Source organism: Hyperolius riggenbachi, chromosome 8 (assembly GCF_040937935.1).
Source record: "Hyperolius riggenbachi isolate aHypRig1 chromosome 8, aHypRig1.pri, whole genome shotgun sequence".
Lineage (NCBI taxonomy): Eukaryota > Metazoa > Chordata > Amphibia > Anura > Hyperoliidae > Hyperolius > Hyperolius riggenbachi.
Window position 1 is genome coordinate 89,278,218 of NC_090653.1, and position 16,640 is coordinate 89,294,857.

The window sequence follows — 16,640 nt, forward strand, 5'->3', positions numbered from 1 at the left end:
TACTTAGAGTCTCTTCCCAGGTCCATCAGGGTATTGGGTTCAAAGTAAGGCAAAGGTTAGAATCCCAGTGTGGACTAGCAGTGTTTATTTGAGGTTGATGTAAAAACTTTGCTGGGACTTGCACAAGTTGTAAGAAAAGAGTTAGCGTCATTGACATTGTGGTGAAAGCTCAGCAAAAGCAGCCACCTTTGTAGCTGTAAACAGTCAAGGGCAGGGATTGAATGATAAGCATGAGTGAGGAAGCACAGGCTTTTGCAAAGTCTCCGAGGACATTTACAACAAGAGGAGCAAATACTCTACAGAAGTGACAAGAACAGAGCTCAACGACCACGAAGGGACTCGAACCCTCAATCTTCTGATCCGAAGTCAGACGCCTTATCCATTAGGCCACGCGGTCTCATGCCTCTTTATGAAGAAACCATTTTCCACTGGAAACAGCCACCGCATAGGAAAAGACGCTCAAGGAGCACAAAGGATTTCATTTGTTAGAGCAGGCACATGACATTGCTGTCTAAGGTATTGCAGTGATCCAAAATGGCAGTTTGATGAGTGTTTTCAGAAAAAAAAACATGCCTTGCAGTGTTCATGAAGTCTTCTAGGCTAAGTTTGTGGTTGTCTCTTCTCTGTTAAGTATAGTCATTGTGCCAGCTGCATGGGTACATAGTACACCGCTTGTCAGGATGGCCGAGTGGTCTAAGGCGCCAGACTCAAGAGGCTTCTCTTCCCTTCTCATGGGCCTTCTGGTCTCTGAATGGAGGCGTGGGTTCAAATCCCACTTCTGACAGAGCTTTTTCACTTTGTCCATCATGGCACATTGGTCAGGCCTGCCAAAACAAGCTCTTGGGTCTTTTCATTTACTAGGCTCTTCAAAGGGCCTTCTCAACAGCAACCTCACATGGACTTTTGGAAAATCTCGCAGAAAAGGAACAAGGCCGACTTTTTTCTACAAGCTTTCTAACACACGTTTTACAAACTGACAAATTCCATCCCCTTTGGCACACCTACAGTCATATGGGTTAGCTCATCTTCTCTTCTAGTTCACTTCATCAGGATCAGAAGCTTTGGAGGCAATTTGTTTTGCTAAATCTTAAAAGGTTAGTGTACAGGTAAAGTGACAAATATGTAAGGAGACCGAACTCAGGAGATAGGTTTTGGCAATAACTTACAGGTCTTCCCTGTATGTTCTGACCTTTGGTGAAAGAGGTGGGGTTATTCCCTCTTCTGACAAGACTCATTTGTTGAAATTTCAATGGACCCTTCCTTGAAAAGAGTTCAGGTTGCAAGAAAACCAATTGCAGTGTTCCATTTGCGGTGTGGATCATATCTTTTCAGAGGAAATGACAGACATACTTTCCAAATTTCAGGCAAGAACTCTTCATATAAATTGGGAACCGAGGCAACCTTTTGAAATTGTTGAGCTTGCAACAAGAAGGAATCGCATCGTGCTACTTGACATGCTGTGTCTGCACCTTTGTAAAAGTCTGGCTTACAGCAGAATTGCAGACAAGGATTTCCTAAATCATATAGGAAATTAATTTTCTCATGTTAGTAAACAAAATGCTTAGCAGAAAGGGAGATGCCACCATGAATGTTTGAACCCTGGGTCATATAGTTTACTTAGAGTTTCTTCCAAGGTCCATCAGGGTATTGGGTTCAAAGTAAGGCAAAGGTTAGAATCCCAGTGTGGACTAGCAGTGTTTATTTGAGGTTGATGTAAAAACTTTGCTGGGACTTGCACAAGTTGTAAGAAAAGAGTTAGCGTCATTGACATTGTGGTGAAAGCTCAGCAAAAGCAGCCACCTTTGTAGCTGTAAACAGTCAAGGGCAGGGATTGAATGATAAGCATGAGTGAGGAAGCACAGGCTTTTGCAAAGTCTCCGAGGACATTTACAACAAGAGGAGCAAATACTCTACAGAAGTGACAAGAACAGAAAGGACTCGAACCCTCAATCTTCTGATCCGAAGTCAGACGCCTTATCCATTAGGCCACGCGGTCTCATGCCTCTTTATGAAGAAACCATTTTCCACTGGAAACAGCCACCGCATAGGAAAAGACGCTCAAGGAGCACAAAGGATTTCATTTGTTAGAGCAGGCACATGACATTGCTGTCTAAGGTATTGCAGTGATCCAAAATGGCAGTTTGATGAGTGTTTTCAGAAAAAAAAAACATGCCTTGCAGTGTTCATGAAGTCTTCTAGGCTAAGTTTGTGGTTGTCTCTTCTCTGTTAAGTATAGTCATTGTGCCAGCTGCATGGGTACATAGTACACCGCTTGTCAGGATGGCCGAGTGGTCTAAGGCGCCAGACTCAAGAGGCTTCTCTTCCCTTCTCATGGGCCTTCTGGTCTCCAAATGGAGGCGTGGGTTCAAATCCCACTTCTGACAGAGCTTTTTCACTTTGTCCATCATGGCACATTGGTCAGGCCTGCCAAAACAAGCTCTTGGGTCTTTTCATTTACTAGGCTCTTCAAAGGGCCTTCTCAACAGCAACCTCACATGGACTTTTGGAAAATCTCGCAGAAAAGGAACAAGGCCGACTTTTTTCTACAAGCTTTCTAACACACGTTTTACAAACTGACAAATTCCATCCCCTTTGGCACACCTACAGTCATATGGGTTAGCTCATCTTCTCTTCTAGTTCACTTCATCAGGATCAGAAGCTTTGGAGGCAATTTGTTTTGCTAAATCTTAAAGGTTAGTGTACAGGTAAAGTGACAAATATGTAAGGAGGCCGAACTCAGGAGATAGGTTTTGGCAATAACTTACAGGTCTTCCCTGTATGTTCTGACCTTTGGTGAAAGAGGTGGGGTTATTCCCTCTTCTGACAAGACTCATTTGTTGAAATTTCAACGGACCCTTCCTTGAAAAGAGTTCAGGTTGCAAGAAAACCAATTGCAGTGTTCCATTTGCGGTGTGGATCATATCTTTTCAGAGGAAATGACAGACATACTTTCCAAATTTCAGGCAAGAACTCTTCATATAAATTGGGAACCGAGGCAACCTTTTGAAATTGTTGAGCTTGCAACAAGAAGGAATCGCATCGTGCCACTTGACATGCTGTGTCTGCACCTTTGTAAAAGTCTGGCTTACAGCAGAATTGCAGACAAGGATTTCCTAAATCATATAGGAAATTAATTTTCTCATGTTAGTAAACAAAATGCTTAGCAGAAAGGGAGATGCCACCATGAATGTTTGAACCCTGGGTTATATAGTTTACTTAGAGTCTCTTCCCAGGTCCATCAGGGTATTGGGTTCAAAGTAAGGCAAAGGTTAGAATCCCAGTGTGGACTAGCAGTGTTTATTTGAGGTTGATGTAAAAACTTTGCTGGGACTTGCACAAGTTGTAAGAAAAGAGTTAGCGTCATTGACATTGTGGTGAAAGCTCAGCAAAAGCAGCCACCTTTGTAGCTGTAAACAGTCAAGGGCAGGGATTGAATGATAAGCATGAGTGAGGAAGCACAGGCTTTTGCAAAGTCTCCGAGGACATTTACAACAAGAGGAGCAAATACTCTACAGAAGTGACAAGAACAGAGCTCAACGACCACGAAGGGACTCGAACCCTCAATCTTCTGATCCGAAGTCAGACGCCTTATCCATTAGGCCACGCGGTCTCATGCCTCTTTATGAAGAAACCATTTTCCACTGGAAACAGCCACCGCATAGGAAAAGACGCTCAAGGAGCACAAAGGATTTCATTTGTTAGAGCAGGCACATGACATTGCTGTCTAAGGTATTGCAGTGATCCAAAATGGCAGTTTGATGAGTGTTTTCAGAAAAAAAAACATGCCTTGCAGTGTTCATGAAGTCTTCTAGGCTAAGTTTGTGGTTGTCTCTTCTCTGTTAAGTATAGTCATTGTGCCAGCTGCATGGGTACATAGTACACCGCTTGTCAGGATGGCCGAGTGGTCTAAGGCGCCAGACTCAAGAGGCTTCTCTTCCCTTCTCATGGGCCTTCTGGTCTCTGAATGGAGGCGTGGGTTCAAATCCCACTTCTGACAGAGCTTTTTCACTTTGTCCATCATGGCACATTGGTCAGGCCTGCCAAAACAAGCTCTTGGGTCTTTTCATTTACTAGGCTCTTCAAAGGGCCTTCTCAACAGCAACCTCACATGGACTTTTGGAAAATCTCGCAGAAAAGGAACAAGGCCGACTTTTTTCTACAAGCTTTCTAACACACGTTTTACAAACTGACAAATTCCATCCCCTTTGGCACACCTACAGTCATATGGGTTAGCTCATCTTCTCTTCTAGTTCACTTCATCAGGATCAGAAGCTTTGGAGGCAATTTGTTTTGCTAAATCTTAAAAGGTTAGTGTACAGGTAAAGTGACAAATATGTAAGGAGACCGAACTCAGGAAATAGGTTTTGGCAATAACTTACAGGTCTTCCCTGTATGTTCTGACCTTTGGTGAAAGAGGTGGGGTTATTCCCTCTTCTGACAAGACTCATTTGTTGAAATTTCAACGGACCCTTCCTTGAAAAGAGTTCAGGTTGCAAGAAAACCAATTGCAGTGTTCCATTTGCGGTGTGGATCATATCTTTTCAGAGGAAATGACAGACATACTTTCCAAATTTCAGGCAAGAACTCTTCATATAAATTGGGAACCGAGGCAACCTTTTGAAATTGTTGAGCTTGCAACAAGAAGGAATCGCATCGTGCTACTTGACATGCTGTGTCTGCACCTTTGTAAAAGTCTGGCTTACAGCAGAATTGCAGACAAGGATTTCCTAAATCATATAGGAAATTAATTTTCTCATGTTAGTAAACAAAATGCTTAGCAGAAAGGGAGATGCCACCATGAATGTTTGAACCCTGGGTCATATAGTTTACTTAGAGTTTCTTCCAAGGTCCATCAGGGTATTGGGTTCAAAGTAAGGCAAAGGTTAGAATCCCAGTGTGGACTAGCAGTGTTTATTTGAGGTTGATGTAAAAACTTTGCTGGGACTTGCACAAGTTGTAAGAAAAGAGTTAGCGTCATTGACATTGTGGTGAAAGCTCAGCAAAAGCAGCCACCTTTGTAGCTGTAAACAGTCAAGGGCAGGGATTGAATGATAAGCATGAGTGAGGAAGCACAGGCTTTTGCAAAGTCTCCGAGGACATTTACAACAAGAGGAGCAAATACTCTACAGAAGTGACAAGAACAGAGCTCAACAACCACGAAGGGACTCGAACCCTCAATCTTCTGATCCGAAGTCAGACGCCTTATCCATTAGGCCACGCGGTCTCATGCCTCTTTATGAAGAATCCATTTTCCACTGGAAACAGCCACCGCATAGGAAAAGACGCTCAAGGAGCACAAAGGATTTCATTTGTTAGAGCAGGCACATGACATTGCAGTCTAAGGTATTGCAGTGATCCAAAATGGCAGTTTGATGAGTGTTTTCAGAGAAAAAAACATGCCTTGCAGTGTTCATGAAGTCTTCTAGGCTAAGTTTGTGGTTGTCTCTTCTCTGTTAAGTATAGTCATTGTGCCAGCTGCATGGGTACATAGTACACTTCTTGTCAGGATGGCCGAGTGGTCTAAGGCGCCAGACTCAAGAGGCTTCTCTTCCCTTCTCATGGGCCTTCTGGTCTCCGATTGGAGGCGTGGGTTCAAATCCCACTTCTGACAGAGCTTTTTCACTTTGTCCATCATGGCACATTGGTCAGGCCTGCCAAAACAAGCTCTTGGGTCTTTTCATTTACTAGGCTCTTCAAAGGGCCTTCTCAACAGCAACCTCACATGGACTTTTGGAAAATCTCGCAGAAAAGGAACAAGGCCGACTTTTTTCTACAAGCTTTCTAACACACGTTTTACAAACTGACAAATTCCATCCCCTTTGGCACACCTACAGTCATATGGGTTAGCTCATCTTCTCTTCTAGTTCACTTCATCAGGATCAGAAGCTTTGGAGGCAATTTGTTTTGCTAAATCTTAAAAGGTTAGTGTACAGGTAAAGTGACAAATATGTAAGGAGACCGAACTCAGGAGATAGGTTTTGGCAATAACTTACAGGTCTTCCCTGTATGTTCTGACCTTTGGTGAAAGAGGTGGGATTATTCCCTCTTCTGACAAGACTCATTTGTTGAAATTTCAACGGACCCTTCCTTGAAAAGAGTTCAGGTTGCAAGAAAACCAATTGCAGTGTTCCATTTGCGGTGTGGATCATATCTTTTCAGAGGAAATGACAGACATACTTTCCAAATTTCAGGCAAGAACTCTTCATATAAATTGGGAACCGAGGCAACCTTTTGAAATTGTTGAGCTTGCAACAAGAAGGAATCGCATCGTGCTACTTGACATGCTGTGTCTGCACCTTTGTAAAAGTCTGGCTTACAGCAGAATTGCAGACAAGGATTTCCTAAATCATATAGGAAATTAATTTTCTCATGTTAGTAAACAAAATGCTTAGCAGAAAGGGAGATGCCACCATGAATGTTTGAACCCTGGGTCATATAGTTTACTTAGAGTTTCTTCCAAGGTCCATCAGGGTATTGGGTTCAAAGTAAGGCAAAGGTTAGAATCCCAGTGTGGACTAGCAGTGTTTATTTGAGGTTGATGTAAAAACTTTGCTGGGACTTGCACAAGTTGTAAGAAAAGAGTTAGCGTCATTGACATTGTGGTGAAAGCTCAGCAAAAGCAGCCACCTTTGTAGCTGTAAACAGTCAAGGGCAGGGATTGAATGATAAGCATGAGTGAGGAAGCACAGGCTTTTGCAAAGTCTCCGAGGACATTTACAACAAGAGGAGCAAATACTCTACAGAAGTGACAAGAACAGAACTCAACGACCACGAAGGGACTCGAACCCTCAATCTTCTGATCCGAAGTCAGACGCCTTATCCATTAGGCCACGCGGTCTCATGCCTCTTTATGAAGAATCCATTTTCCACTGGAAACAGCCACCGCATAGGAAAAGACGCTCAAGGAGCACAAAGGATTTCATTTGTTAGAGCAGGCACATGACATTGCAGTCTAAGGTATTGCAGTGATCCAAAATGGCAGTTTGATGAGTGTTTTCAGAGAAAAAAACATGCCTTGCAGTGTTCATGAAGTCTTCTAGGCTAAGTTTGTGGTTGTCTCTTCTCTGTTAAGTATAGTCATTGTGCCAGCTGCATGGGTACATAGTACACTGCTTGTCAGGATGGCCGAGTGGTCTAAGGCGCCAGACTCAAGAGGCTTCTCTTCCCTTCTCATGGGCCTTCTGGTCTCCGATTGGAGGCGTGGGTTCAAATCCCACTTCTGACAGAGCTTTTTCACTTTGTCCATCATGGCACATTGGTCAGGCCTGCCAAAACAAGCTCTTGGGTCTTTTCATTTACTAGGCTCTTCAAAGGGCCTTCTCAACAGCAACCTCACATGGACTTTTGGAAAATCTCGCAGAAAAGGAACAAGGCCGACTTTTTTCTACAAGCTTTCTAACACACGTTTTACAAACTGACAAATTCCATCCCCTTTGGCACACCTACAGTCATATGGGTTAGCTCATCTTCTCTTCTAGTTCACTTCATCAGGATCAGAAGCTTTGGAGGCAATTTGTTTTGCTAAATCTTAAAAGGTTAGTGTACAGGTAAAGTGACAAATATGTAAGGAGACCGAACTCAGGAGATAGGTTTTGGCAATAACTTACAGGTCTTCCCTGTATGTTCTGACCTTTGGTGAAAGAGGTGGGGTTATTCCCTCTTCTGACAAGACTCATTTGTTGAAATTTCAACGGACCCTTCCTTGAAAAGAGTTCAGGTTGCAAGAAAACCAATTGCAGTGTTCCATTTGCGGTGTGGATCATATCTTTTCAGAGGAAATGACAGACATACTTTCCAAATATCAGGCAAGAACTCTTCATATAAATTGGGAACCGAGGCAACCTTTTGAAATTGTTGAGCTTGCAACAAGAAGGAATCGCATCGTGCCACTTGACATGCTGTGTCTGCACCTTTGTAAAAGTCTGGCTTACAGCAGAATTGCAGACAAGGATTTCCTAAATCATATAGGAAATTAATTTTCTCATGTTAGTAAACAAAATGCTTAGCAGAAAGGGAGATGCCACCATGAATGTTTGAACCCTGGGTCATATAGTTTACTTAGAGTCTCTTCCAAGGTCCATCAGGGTATTGGGTTTAAAGTAAGGCAAAGGTTAGAATCCCAGTGTGGACTAGCAGTGTTTATTTGAGGTTGATGTAAAAACTTTGCTGGGACTTGCACAAGTTGTAAGAAAAGAGTTAGCGTCATTGACATTGTGGTGAAAGCTCAGCAAAAGCAGCCACCTTTGTAGCTGTAAACAGTCAAGGGCAGGGATTGAATGATAAGCATGAGTGAGGAAGCACAGGCTTTTGCAAAGTCTCCGAGGACATTTACTACAAGAGGAGCAAATACTCTACAGAAGTGACAAGAACAGAAAGGACTCAAACCCTCAATCTTCTGATCCGAAGTCAGACGCCTTATCCATTAGGCCACGCGGTCTCATGCCTCTTTATGAAGAAACCATTTTCCACTGGAAACAGCCACCGCATAGGAAAAGACGCTCAAGGAGCACAAAGGATTTCATTTGTTAGAGCAGGCACATGACATTGCTGTCTAAGGTATTGCAGTGATCCAAAATGGCAGTTTGATGAGTGTTTTCAGAAAAAAAAAACATGCCTTGCAGTGTTCATGAAGTCTTCTAGGCTAAGTTTGTGGTTGTCTCTTCTCTGTTAAGTATAGTCATTGTGCCAGCTGCATGGGTACATAGTACACCGCTTGTCAGGATGGCCGAGTGGTCTAAGGCGCCAGACTCAAGAGGCTTCTCTTCCCTTCTCATGGGCCTTCTGGTCTCCGAATGGAGGCGTGGGTTCAAATCCCACTTCTGACAGAGCTTTTTCACTTTGTCCATCATGGCACATTGGTCAGGCCTGCCAAAACAAGCTCTTGGGTCTTTTCATTTACTAGGCTCTTCAAAGGGCCTTCTCAACAGCAACCTCACATGGACTTTTGGAAAATCTCGCAGAAAAGGAACAAGGCCGACTTTTTTCTACAAGCTTTCTAACACACGTTTTACAAACTGACAAATTCCATCCCCTTTGGCACACCTACAGTCATATGGGTTAGCTCATCTTCTCTTCTAGTTCACTTCATCAGGATCAGAAGCTTTGGAGGCAATTTGTTTTGCTAAATCTTAAAGGTTAGTGTACAGGTAAAGTGACAAATATGTAAGGAGGCCGAACTCAGGAGATAGGTTTTGGCAATAACTTACAGGTCTTCCCTGTATGTTCTGACCTTTGGTGAAAGAGGTGGGGTTATTCCCTCTTCTGACAAGACTCATTTGTTGAAATTTCAACGGACCCTTCCTTGAAAAGAGTTCAGGTTGCAAGAAAACCAATTGCAGTGTTCCATTTGCGGTGTGGATCATATCTTTTCAGAGGAAATGACAGACATACTTTCCAAATTTCAGGCAAGAACTCTTCATATAAATTGGGAACCGAGGCAACCTTTTGAAATTGTTGAGCTTGCAACAAGAAGGAATCGCATCGTGCTACTTGACATGCTGTGTCTGCACCTTTGTAAAAGTCTGGCTTACAGCAGAATTGCAGACAAGGATTTCCTAAATCATATAGGAAATTAATTTTCTCATGTTAGTAAACAAAATGCTTAGCAGAAAGGGAGATGCCACCATGAATGTTTGAACCCTGGGTCATATAGTTTACTTAGAGTTTCTTCCAAGGTCCATCAGGGTATTGGGTTCAAAGTAAGGCAAAGGTTAGAATCCCAGTGTGGACTAGCAGTGTTTATTTGAGGTTGATGTAAAAACTTTGCTGGGACTTGCACAAGTTGTAAGAAAAGAGTTAGCGTCATTGACATTGTGGTGAAAGCTCAGCAAAAGCAGCCACCTTTGTAGCTGTAAACAGTCAAGGGCAGGGATTGAATGATAAGCATGAGTGAGGAAGCACAGGCTTTTGCAAAGTCTCCGAGGACATTTACAACAAGAGGAGCAAATACTCTACAGAAGTGACAAGAACAGAACTCAACGACCACGAAGGGACTCGAACCCTCAATCTTCCGATCCGAAGTCAGACGCCTTATCCATTAGGCCACGCGGTCTCATGCCTCTTTATGAAGAAACCATTTTCCACTGGAAACAGCCACCGCATAGGAAAAGACGCTCAAGGAGCACAAAGGATTTCATTTGTTAGAGCAGGCACATGACATTGCTGTCTAAGGTATTGCAGTGATCCAAAATGGCAGTTTGATGAGTGTTTTCAGAAAAAAAAAACATGCCTTGCAGTGTTCATGAAGTCTTCTAGGCTAAGTTTGTGGTTGTCTCTTCTCTGTTAAGTATAGTCATTGTGCCAGCTGCATGGGTACATAGTACACCGCTTGTCAGGATGGCCGAGTGGTCTAAGGCGCCAGACTCAAGAGGCTTCTCTTCCCTTCTCATGGGCCTTCTGGTCTCCGAATGGAGGCGTGGGTTCAAATCCCACTTCTGACAGAGCTTTTTCACTTTGTCCATCATGGCACATTGGTCAGGCCTGCCAAAACAAGCTCTTGGGTCTTTTCATTTACTAGGCTCTTCAAAGGGCCTTCTCAACAGCAACCTCACATGGACTTTTGGAAAATCTCGCAGAAAAGGAACAAGGCCGACTTTTTTCTACAAGCTTTCTAACACACGTTTTACAAACTGACAAATTCCATCCCCTTTGGCACACCTACAGTCATATGGGTTAGCTCATCTTCTCTTCTAGTTCACTTCATCAGGATCAGAAGCTTTGGAGGCAATTTGTTTTGCTAAATCTTAAAGGTTAGTGTACAGGTAAAGTGACAAATATGTAAGGAGGCCGAACTCAGGAGATAGGTTTTGGCAATAACTTACAGGTCTTCCCTGTATGTTCTGACCTTTGGTGAAAGAGGTGGGGTTATTCCCTCTTCTGACAAGACTCATTTGTTGAAATTTCAACGGACCCTTCCTTGAAAAGAGTTCAGGTTGCAAGAAAACCAATTGCAGTGTTCCATTTGCGGTGTGGATCATATCTTTTCAGAGGAAATGACAGACATACTTTCCAAATTTCAGGCAAGAACTCTTCATATAAATTGGGAACCGAGGCAACCTTTTGAAATTGTTGAGCTTGCAACAAGAAGGAATCGCATCGTGCCACTTGACATGCTGTGTCTGCACCTTTGTAAAAGTCTGGCTTACAGCAGAATTGCAGACAAGGATTTCCTAAATCATATAGGAAATTTATTTTCTCATGTTAGTAAACAAAATGCTTAGCAGAAAGGGAGATGCCACCATGAATGTTTGAACCCTGGGTTATATAGTTTACTTAGAGTCTCTTCCCAGGTCCATCAGGGTATTGGGTTCAAAGTAAGGCAAAGGTTAGAATCCCAGTGTGGACTAGCAGTGTTTATTTGAGGTTGATGTAAAAACTTTGCTGGGACTTGCACAAGTTGTAAGAAAAGAGTTAGCGTCATTGACATTGTGGTGAAAGCTCAGCAAAAGCAGCCACCTTTGTAGCTGTAAACAGTCAAGGGCAGGGATTGAATGATAAGCATGAGTGAGGAAGCACAGGCTTTTGCAAAGTCTCCGAGGACATTTACAACAAGAGGAGCAAATACTCTACAGAAGTGACAAGAACAGAGCTCAACGACCACGAAGGGACTCGAACCCTCAATCTTCTGATCCGAAGTCAGACGCCTTATCCATTAGGCCACGCGGTCTCATGCCTCTTTATGAAGAAACCATTTTCCACTGGAAACAGCCACCGCATAGGAAAAGACGCTCAAGGAGCACAAAGGATTTCATTTGTTAGAGCAGGCACATGACATTGCTGTCTAAGGTATTGCAGTGATCCAAAATGGCAGTTTGATGAGTGTTTTCAGAAAAAAAAACATGCCTTGCAGTGTTCATGAAGTCTTCTAGGCTAAGTTTGTGGTTGTCTCTTCTCTGTTAAGTATAGTCATTGTGCCAGCTGCATGGGTACATAGTACACCGCTTGTCAGGATGGCCGAGTGGTCTAAGGCGCCAGACTCAAGAGGCTTCTCTTCCCTTCTCATGGGCCTTCTGGTCTCTGAATGGAGGCGTGGGTTCAAATCCCACTTCTGACAGAGCTTTTTCACTTTGTCCATCATGGCACATTGGTCAGGCCTGCCAAAACAAGCTCTTGGGTCTTTTCATTTACTAGGCTCTTCAAAGGGCCTTCTCAACAGCAACCTCACATGGACTTTTGGAAAATCTCGCAGAAAAGGAACAAGGCCGACTTTTTTCTACAAGCTTTCTAACACACGTTTTACAAACTGACAAATTCCATCCCCTTTGGCACACCTACAGTCATATGGGTTAGCTCATCTTCTCTTCTAGTTCACTTCATCAGGATCAGAAGCTTTGGAGGCAATTTGTTTTGCTAAATCTTAAAAGGTTAGTGTACAGGTAAAGTGACAAATATGTAAGGAGACCGAACTCAGGAGATAGGTTTTGGCAATAACTTACAGGTCTTCCCTGTATGTTCTGACCTTTGGTGAAAGAGGTGGGGTTATTCCCTCTTCTGACAAGACTCATTTGTTGAAATTTCAATGGACCCTTCCTTGAAAAGAGTTCAGGTTGCAAGAAAACCAATTGCAGTGTTCCATTTGCGGTGTGGATCATATCTTTTCAGAGGAAATGACAGACATACTTTCCAAATTTCAGGCAAGAACTCTTCATATAAATTGGGAACCGAGGCAACCTTTTGAAATTGTTGAGCTTGCAACAAGAAGGAATCGCATCGTGCTACTTGACATGCTGTGTCTGCACCTTTGTAAAAGTCTGGCTTACAGCAGAATTGCAGACAAGGATTTCCTAAATCATATAGGAAATTAATTTTCTCATGTTAGTAAACAAAATGCTTAGCAGAAAGGGAGATGCCACCATGAATGTTTGAACCCTGGGTCATATAGTTTACTTAGAGTTTCTTCCAAGGTCCATCAGGGTATTGGGTTCAAAGTAAGGCAAAGGTTAGAATCCCAGTGTGGACTAGCAGTGTTTATTTGAGGTTGATGTAAAAACTTTGCTGGGACTTGCACAAGTTGTAAGAAAAGAGTTAGCGTCATTGACATTGTGGTGAAAGCTCAGCAAAAGCAGCCACCTTTGTAGCTGTAAACAGTCAAGGGCAGGGATTGAATGATAAGCATGAGTGAGGAAGCACAGGCTTTTGCAAAGTCTCCGAGGACATTTACAACAAGAGGAGCAAATACTCTACAGAAGTGACAAGAACAGAACTCAACGACCACAAAGGGACTCGAACCCTCAATCTTCTGATCCGAAGTCAGACGCCTTATCCATTAGGCCACGCGGTCTCATGCCTCTTTATGAAGAATCCATTTTCCACTGGAAACAGCCACCGCATAGGAAAAGACGCTCAAGGAGCACAAAGGATTTCATTTGTTAGAGCAGGCACATGACATTGCAGTCTAAGGTATTGCAGTGATCCAAAATGGCAGTTTGATGAGTGTTTTCAGAGAAAAAAACATGCCTTGCAGTGTTCATGAAGTCTTCTAGGCTAAGTTTGTGGTTGTCTCTTCTCTGTTAAGTATAGTCATTGTGCCAGCTGCATGGGTACATAGTACACCGCTTGTCAGGATGGCCGAGTGGTCTAAGGCGCCAGACTCAAGAGGCTTCTCTTCCCTTCTCATGGGCCTTCTGGTCTCTGAATGGAGGCGTGGGTTCAAATCCCACTTCTGACAGAGCTTTTTCACTTTGTCCATCATGGCACATTGGTCAGGCCTGCCAAAACAAGCTCTTGGGTCTTTTCATTTACTAGGCTCTTCAAAGGGCCTTCTCAACAGCAACCTCACATGGACTTTTGGAAAATCTCGCAGAAAAGGAACAAGGCCGACTTTTTTCTACAAGCTTTCTAACACACGTTTTACAAACTGACAAATTCCATCCCCTTTGGCACACCTACAGTCATATGGGTTAGCTCATCTTCTCTTCTAGTTCACTTCATCAGGATCAGAAGCTTTGGAGGCAATTTGTTTTGCTAAATCTTAAAAGGTTAGTGTACAGGTAAAGTGACAAATATGTAAGGAGACCGAACTCAGGAGATAGGTTTTGGCAATAACTTACAGGTCTTCCCTGTATGTTCTGACCTTTGGTGAAAGAGGTGGGGTTATTCCCTCTTCTGACAAGACTCATTTGTTGAAATTTCAACGGACCCTTCCTTGAAAAGAGTTCAGGTTGCAAGAAAACCAATTGCAGTGTTCCATTTGCGGTGTGGATCATATCTTTTCAGAGGAAATGACAGACATACTTTCCAAATTTCAGGCAAGAACTCTTCATATAAATTGGGAACCGAGGCAACCTTTTGAAATTGTTGAGCTTGCAACAAGAAGGAATCGCATCGTGCTACTTGACATGCTGTGTCTGCACCTTTGTAAAAGTCTGGCTTACAGCAGAATTGCAGACAAGGATTTCCTAAATCATATAGGAAATTAATTTTCTCATGTTAGTAAACAAAATGCTTAGCAGAAAGGGAGATGCCACCATGAATGTTTGAACCCTGGGTCATATAGTTTACTTAGAGTTTCTTCCAAGGTCCATCAGGGTATTGGGTTCAAAGTAAGGCAAAGGTTAGAATCCCAGTGTGGACTAGCAGTGTTTATTTGAGGTTGATGTAAAAACTTTGCTGGGACTTGCACAAGTTGTAAGAAAAGAGTTAGCGTCATTGACATTGTGGTGAAAGCTCAGCAAAAGCAGCCACCTTTGTAGCTGTAAACAGTCAAGGGCAGGGATTGAATGATAAGCATGAGTGAGGAAGCACAGGCTTTTGCAAAGTCTCCGAGGACATTTACAACAAGAGGAGCAAATACTCTACAGAAGTGACAAGAACAGAACTCAACAACCACCAAGGGACTCAAACCCTCAATCTTCTGATCCGAAGTCAGACGCCTTATCCATTAGGCCACGCGGTCTCATGCCTCTTTATGAAGAATCCATTTTCCACTGGAAACAGCCACCGCATAGGAAAAGACGCTCAAGGAGCACAAAAGATTTCATTTGTTAGAGCAGGCACATGACATTGCAGTCTAAGGTATTGCAGTGATCCAAAATGGCAGTTTGATGAGTGTTTTCAGAGAAAAAAACATGCCTTGCAGTGTTCATGAAGTCTTCTAGGCTAAGTTTGTGGTTGTCTCTTCTCTGTTAAGTATAGTCATTGTGCCAGCTGCATGGGTACATAGTACACCGCTTGTCAGGATGGCCGAGTGGTCTAAGGCGCCAGACTCAAGAGGCTTCTCTTCCCTTCTCATGGGCCTTCTGGTCTCCGATTGGAGGCGTGGGTTCAAATCCCACTTCTGACAGAGCTTTTTCACTTTGTCCATCATGGCACATTGGTCAGGCCTGCCAAAACAAGCTCTTGGGTCTTTTCATTTACTAGGCTCTTCAAAGGGCCTTCTCAACAGCAACCTCACATGGACTTTTGGAAAATCTCGCAGAAAAGGAACAAGGCCGACTTTTTTCTACAAGCTTTCTAACACACGTTTTACAAACTGACAAATTCCATCCCCTTTGGCACACCTACAGTCATATGGGTTAGCTCATCTTCTCTTCTAGTTCACTTCATCAGGATCAGAAGCTTTGGAGGCAATTTGTTTTGCTAAATCTTAAAAGGTTAGTGTACAGGTAAAGTGACAAATATGTAAGGAGACCGAACTCAGGAGATAGGTTTTGGCAATAACTTACAGGTCTTCCCTGTATGTTCTGACCTTTGGTGAAAGAGGTGGGGTTATTCCCTCTTCTGACAAGACTCATTTGTTGAAATTTCAACGGACCCTTCCTTGAAAAGAGTTCAGGTTGCAAGAAAACCAATTGCAGTGTTCCATTTGCGGTGTGGATCATATCTTTTCAGAGGAAATGACAGACATACTTTCCAAATTTCAGGCAAGAACTCTTCATATAAATTGGGAACCGAGGCAACCTTTTGAAATTGTTGAGCTTGCAACAAGAAGGAATCGCATCGTGCCACTTGACATGCTGTGTCTGCACCTTTGTAAAAGTCTGGCTTACAGCAGAATTGCAGACAAGGATTTCCTAAATCATATAGGAAATTAATTTTCTCATGTTAGTAAACAAAATGCTTAGCAGAAAGGGAGATGCCACCATGAATGTTTGAACCCTGGGTCATATAGTTTACTTAGAGTCTCTTCCAAGGTCCATCAGGGTATTGGGTTCAAAGTAAGGCAAAGGTTAGAATCCCAGTGTGGACTAGCAGTGTTTATTTGAGGTTGATGTAAAAACTTTGCTGGGACTTGCACAAGTTGTAAGAAAAGAGTTAGCGTCATTGACATTGTGGTGAAAGCTCAGCAAAAGCAGCCACCTTTGTAGCTGTAAACAGTCAAGGGCAGGGATTGAATGATAAGCATGAGTGAGGAAGCACAGGCTTTTGCAAAGTCTCCGAGGACATTTACAACAAGAGGAGCAAATACTCTACAGAAGTGACAAGAACAGAGCTCAACGACCACGAAGGGACTCGAACCCTCAATCTTCTGATCCGAAGTCAGACGCCTTATCCATTAGGCCACGCGGTCTCATGCCTCTTTATGAAGAAACCATTTTCCACTGGAAACAGCCACCGCATAGGAAAAGACGCTCAAGGAGCACAAAGGATTTCATTTGTTAGAGCAGGCACATGACATTGCTGTCTAAGGTATTGCAGTGATC

At 43.0% G+C, this 16,640-nt stretch overlaps 18 non-coding genes across 18 annotated transcripts; 10 read left to right on the forward strand and 8 right to left on the reverse strand.

Annotated features, from left to right (window-relative positions):
* Positions 1-324: 324 nt before the first annotated feature.
* TRNAR-UCG (transfer RNA arginine (anticodon UCG)) lies at positions 325-397 on the reverse strand. Its single transcript has one exon. It is a non-coding gene; the product is annotated as a tRNA-Arg (tRNA).
* A 277-nt stretch (positions 398-674) lies between these two features.
* TRNAL-CAA (transfer RNA leucine (anticodon CAA)) lies at positions 675-784 on the forward strand. Its single transcript has 2 exons — positions 675-712; positions 739-784. It is a non-coding gene; the product is annotated as a tRNA-Leu (tRNA).
* A 1,490-nt stretch (positions 785-2,274) lies between these two features.
* On the forward strand, positions 2,275-2,384 carry TRNAL-CAA (transfer RNA leucine (anticodon CAA)). Its single transcript has 2 exons — positions 2,275-2,312; positions 2,339-2,384. It is a non-coding gene; the product is annotated as a tRNA-Leu (tRNA).
* A 1,153-nt stretch (positions 2,385-3,537) lies between these two features.
* TRNAR-UCG (transfer RNA arginine (anticodon UCG)) lies at positions 3,538-3,610 on the reverse strand. Its single transcript has one exon. It is a non-coding gene; the product is annotated as a tRNA-Arg (tRNA).
* Positions 3,611-3,887: 277 nt separating this feature from the next.
* On the forward strand, positions 3,888-3,997 carry TRNAL-CAA (transfer RNA leucine (anticodon CAA)). Its single transcript has 2 exons — positions 3,888-3,925; positions 3,952-3,997. It is a non-coding gene; the product is annotated as a tRNA-Leu (tRNA).
* Positions 3,998-5,151: 1,154 nt separating this feature from the next.
* Positions 5,152-5,224, reverse strand: TRNAR-UCG (transfer RNA arginine (anticodon UCG)). Its single transcript has one exon. It is a non-coding gene; the product is annotated as a tRNA-Arg (tRNA).
* Positions 5,225-5,501: 277 nt separating this feature from the next.
* TRNAL-CAA (transfer RNA leucine (anticodon CAA)) lies at positions 5,502-5,611 on the forward strand. The gene is made up of 2 exons: positions 5,502-5,539; positions 5,566-5,611. It is a non-coding gene; the product is annotated as a tRNA-Leu (tRNA).
* Positions 5,612-6,765: 1,154 nt separating this feature from the next.
* TRNAR-UCG (transfer RNA arginine (anticodon UCG)) lies at positions 6,766-6,838 on the reverse strand. The gene has a single exon. It is a non-coding gene; the product is annotated as a tRNA-Arg (tRNA).
* A 277-nt stretch (positions 6,839-7,115) lies between these two features.
* Positions 7,116-7,225, forward strand: TRNAL-CAA (transfer RNA leucine (anticodon CAA)). The gene is made up of 2 exons: positions 7,116-7,153; positions 7,180-7,225. It is a non-coding gene; the product is annotated as a tRNA-Leu (tRNA).
* Positions 7,226-8,715: 1,490 nt separating this feature from the next.
* Positions 8,716-8,825, forward strand: TRNAL-CAA (transfer RNA leucine (anticodon CAA)). The gene is made up of 2 exons: positions 8,716-8,753; positions 8,780-8,825. It is a non-coding gene; the product is annotated as a tRNA-Leu (tRNA).
* A 1,153-nt stretch (positions 8,826-9,978) lies between these two features.
* Positions 9,979-10,051, reverse strand: TRNAR-UCG (transfer RNA arginine (anticodon UCG)). Its single transcript has one exon. It is a non-coding gene; the product is annotated as a tRNA-Arg (tRNA).
* A 278-nt stretch (positions 10,052-10,329) lies between these two features.
* On the forward strand, positions 10,330-10,439 carry TRNAL-CAA (transfer RNA leucine (anticodon CAA)). Its single transcript has 2 exons — positions 10,330-10,367; positions 10,394-10,439. It is a non-coding gene; the product is annotated as a tRNA-Leu (tRNA).
* Positions 10,440-11,592: 1,153 nt separating this feature from the next.
* Positions 11,593-11,665, reverse strand: TRNAR-UCG (transfer RNA arginine (anticodon UCG)). The gene has a single exon. It is a non-coding gene; the product is annotated as a tRNA-Arg (tRNA).
* A 277-nt stretch (positions 11,666-11,942) lies between these two features.
* Positions 11,943-12,052, forward strand: TRNAL-CAA (transfer RNA leucine (anticodon CAA)). The gene is made up of 2 exons: positions 11,943-11,980; positions 12,007-12,052. It is a non-coding gene; the product is annotated as a tRNA-Leu (tRNA).
* A 1,154-nt stretch (positions 12,053-13,206) lies between these two features.
* TRNAR-UCG (transfer RNA arginine (anticodon UCG)) lies at positions 13,207-13,279 on the reverse strand. The gene has a single exon. It is a non-coding gene; the product is annotated as a tRNA-Arg (tRNA).
* A 277-nt stretch (positions 13,280-13,556) lies between these two features.
* On the forward strand, positions 13,557-13,666 carry TRNAL-CAA (transfer RNA leucine (anticodon CAA)). The gene is made up of 2 exons: positions 13,557-13,594; positions 13,621-13,666. It is a non-coding gene; the product is annotated as a tRNA-Leu (tRNA).
* Positions 13,667-15,170: 1,504 nt separating this feature from the next.
* Positions 15,171-15,280, forward strand: TRNAL-CAA (transfer RNA leucine (anticodon CAA)). Its single transcript has 2 exons — positions 15,171-15,208; positions 15,235-15,280. It is a non-coding gene; the product is annotated as a tRNA-Leu (tRNA).
* Positions 15,281-16,434: 1,154 nt separating this feature from the next.
* TRNAR-UCG (transfer RNA arginine (anticodon UCG)) lies at positions 16,435-16,507 on the reverse strand. Its single transcript has one exon. It is a non-coding gene; the product is annotated as a tRNA-Arg (tRNA).
* Positions 16,508-16,640: the final 133 nt, after the last annotated feature.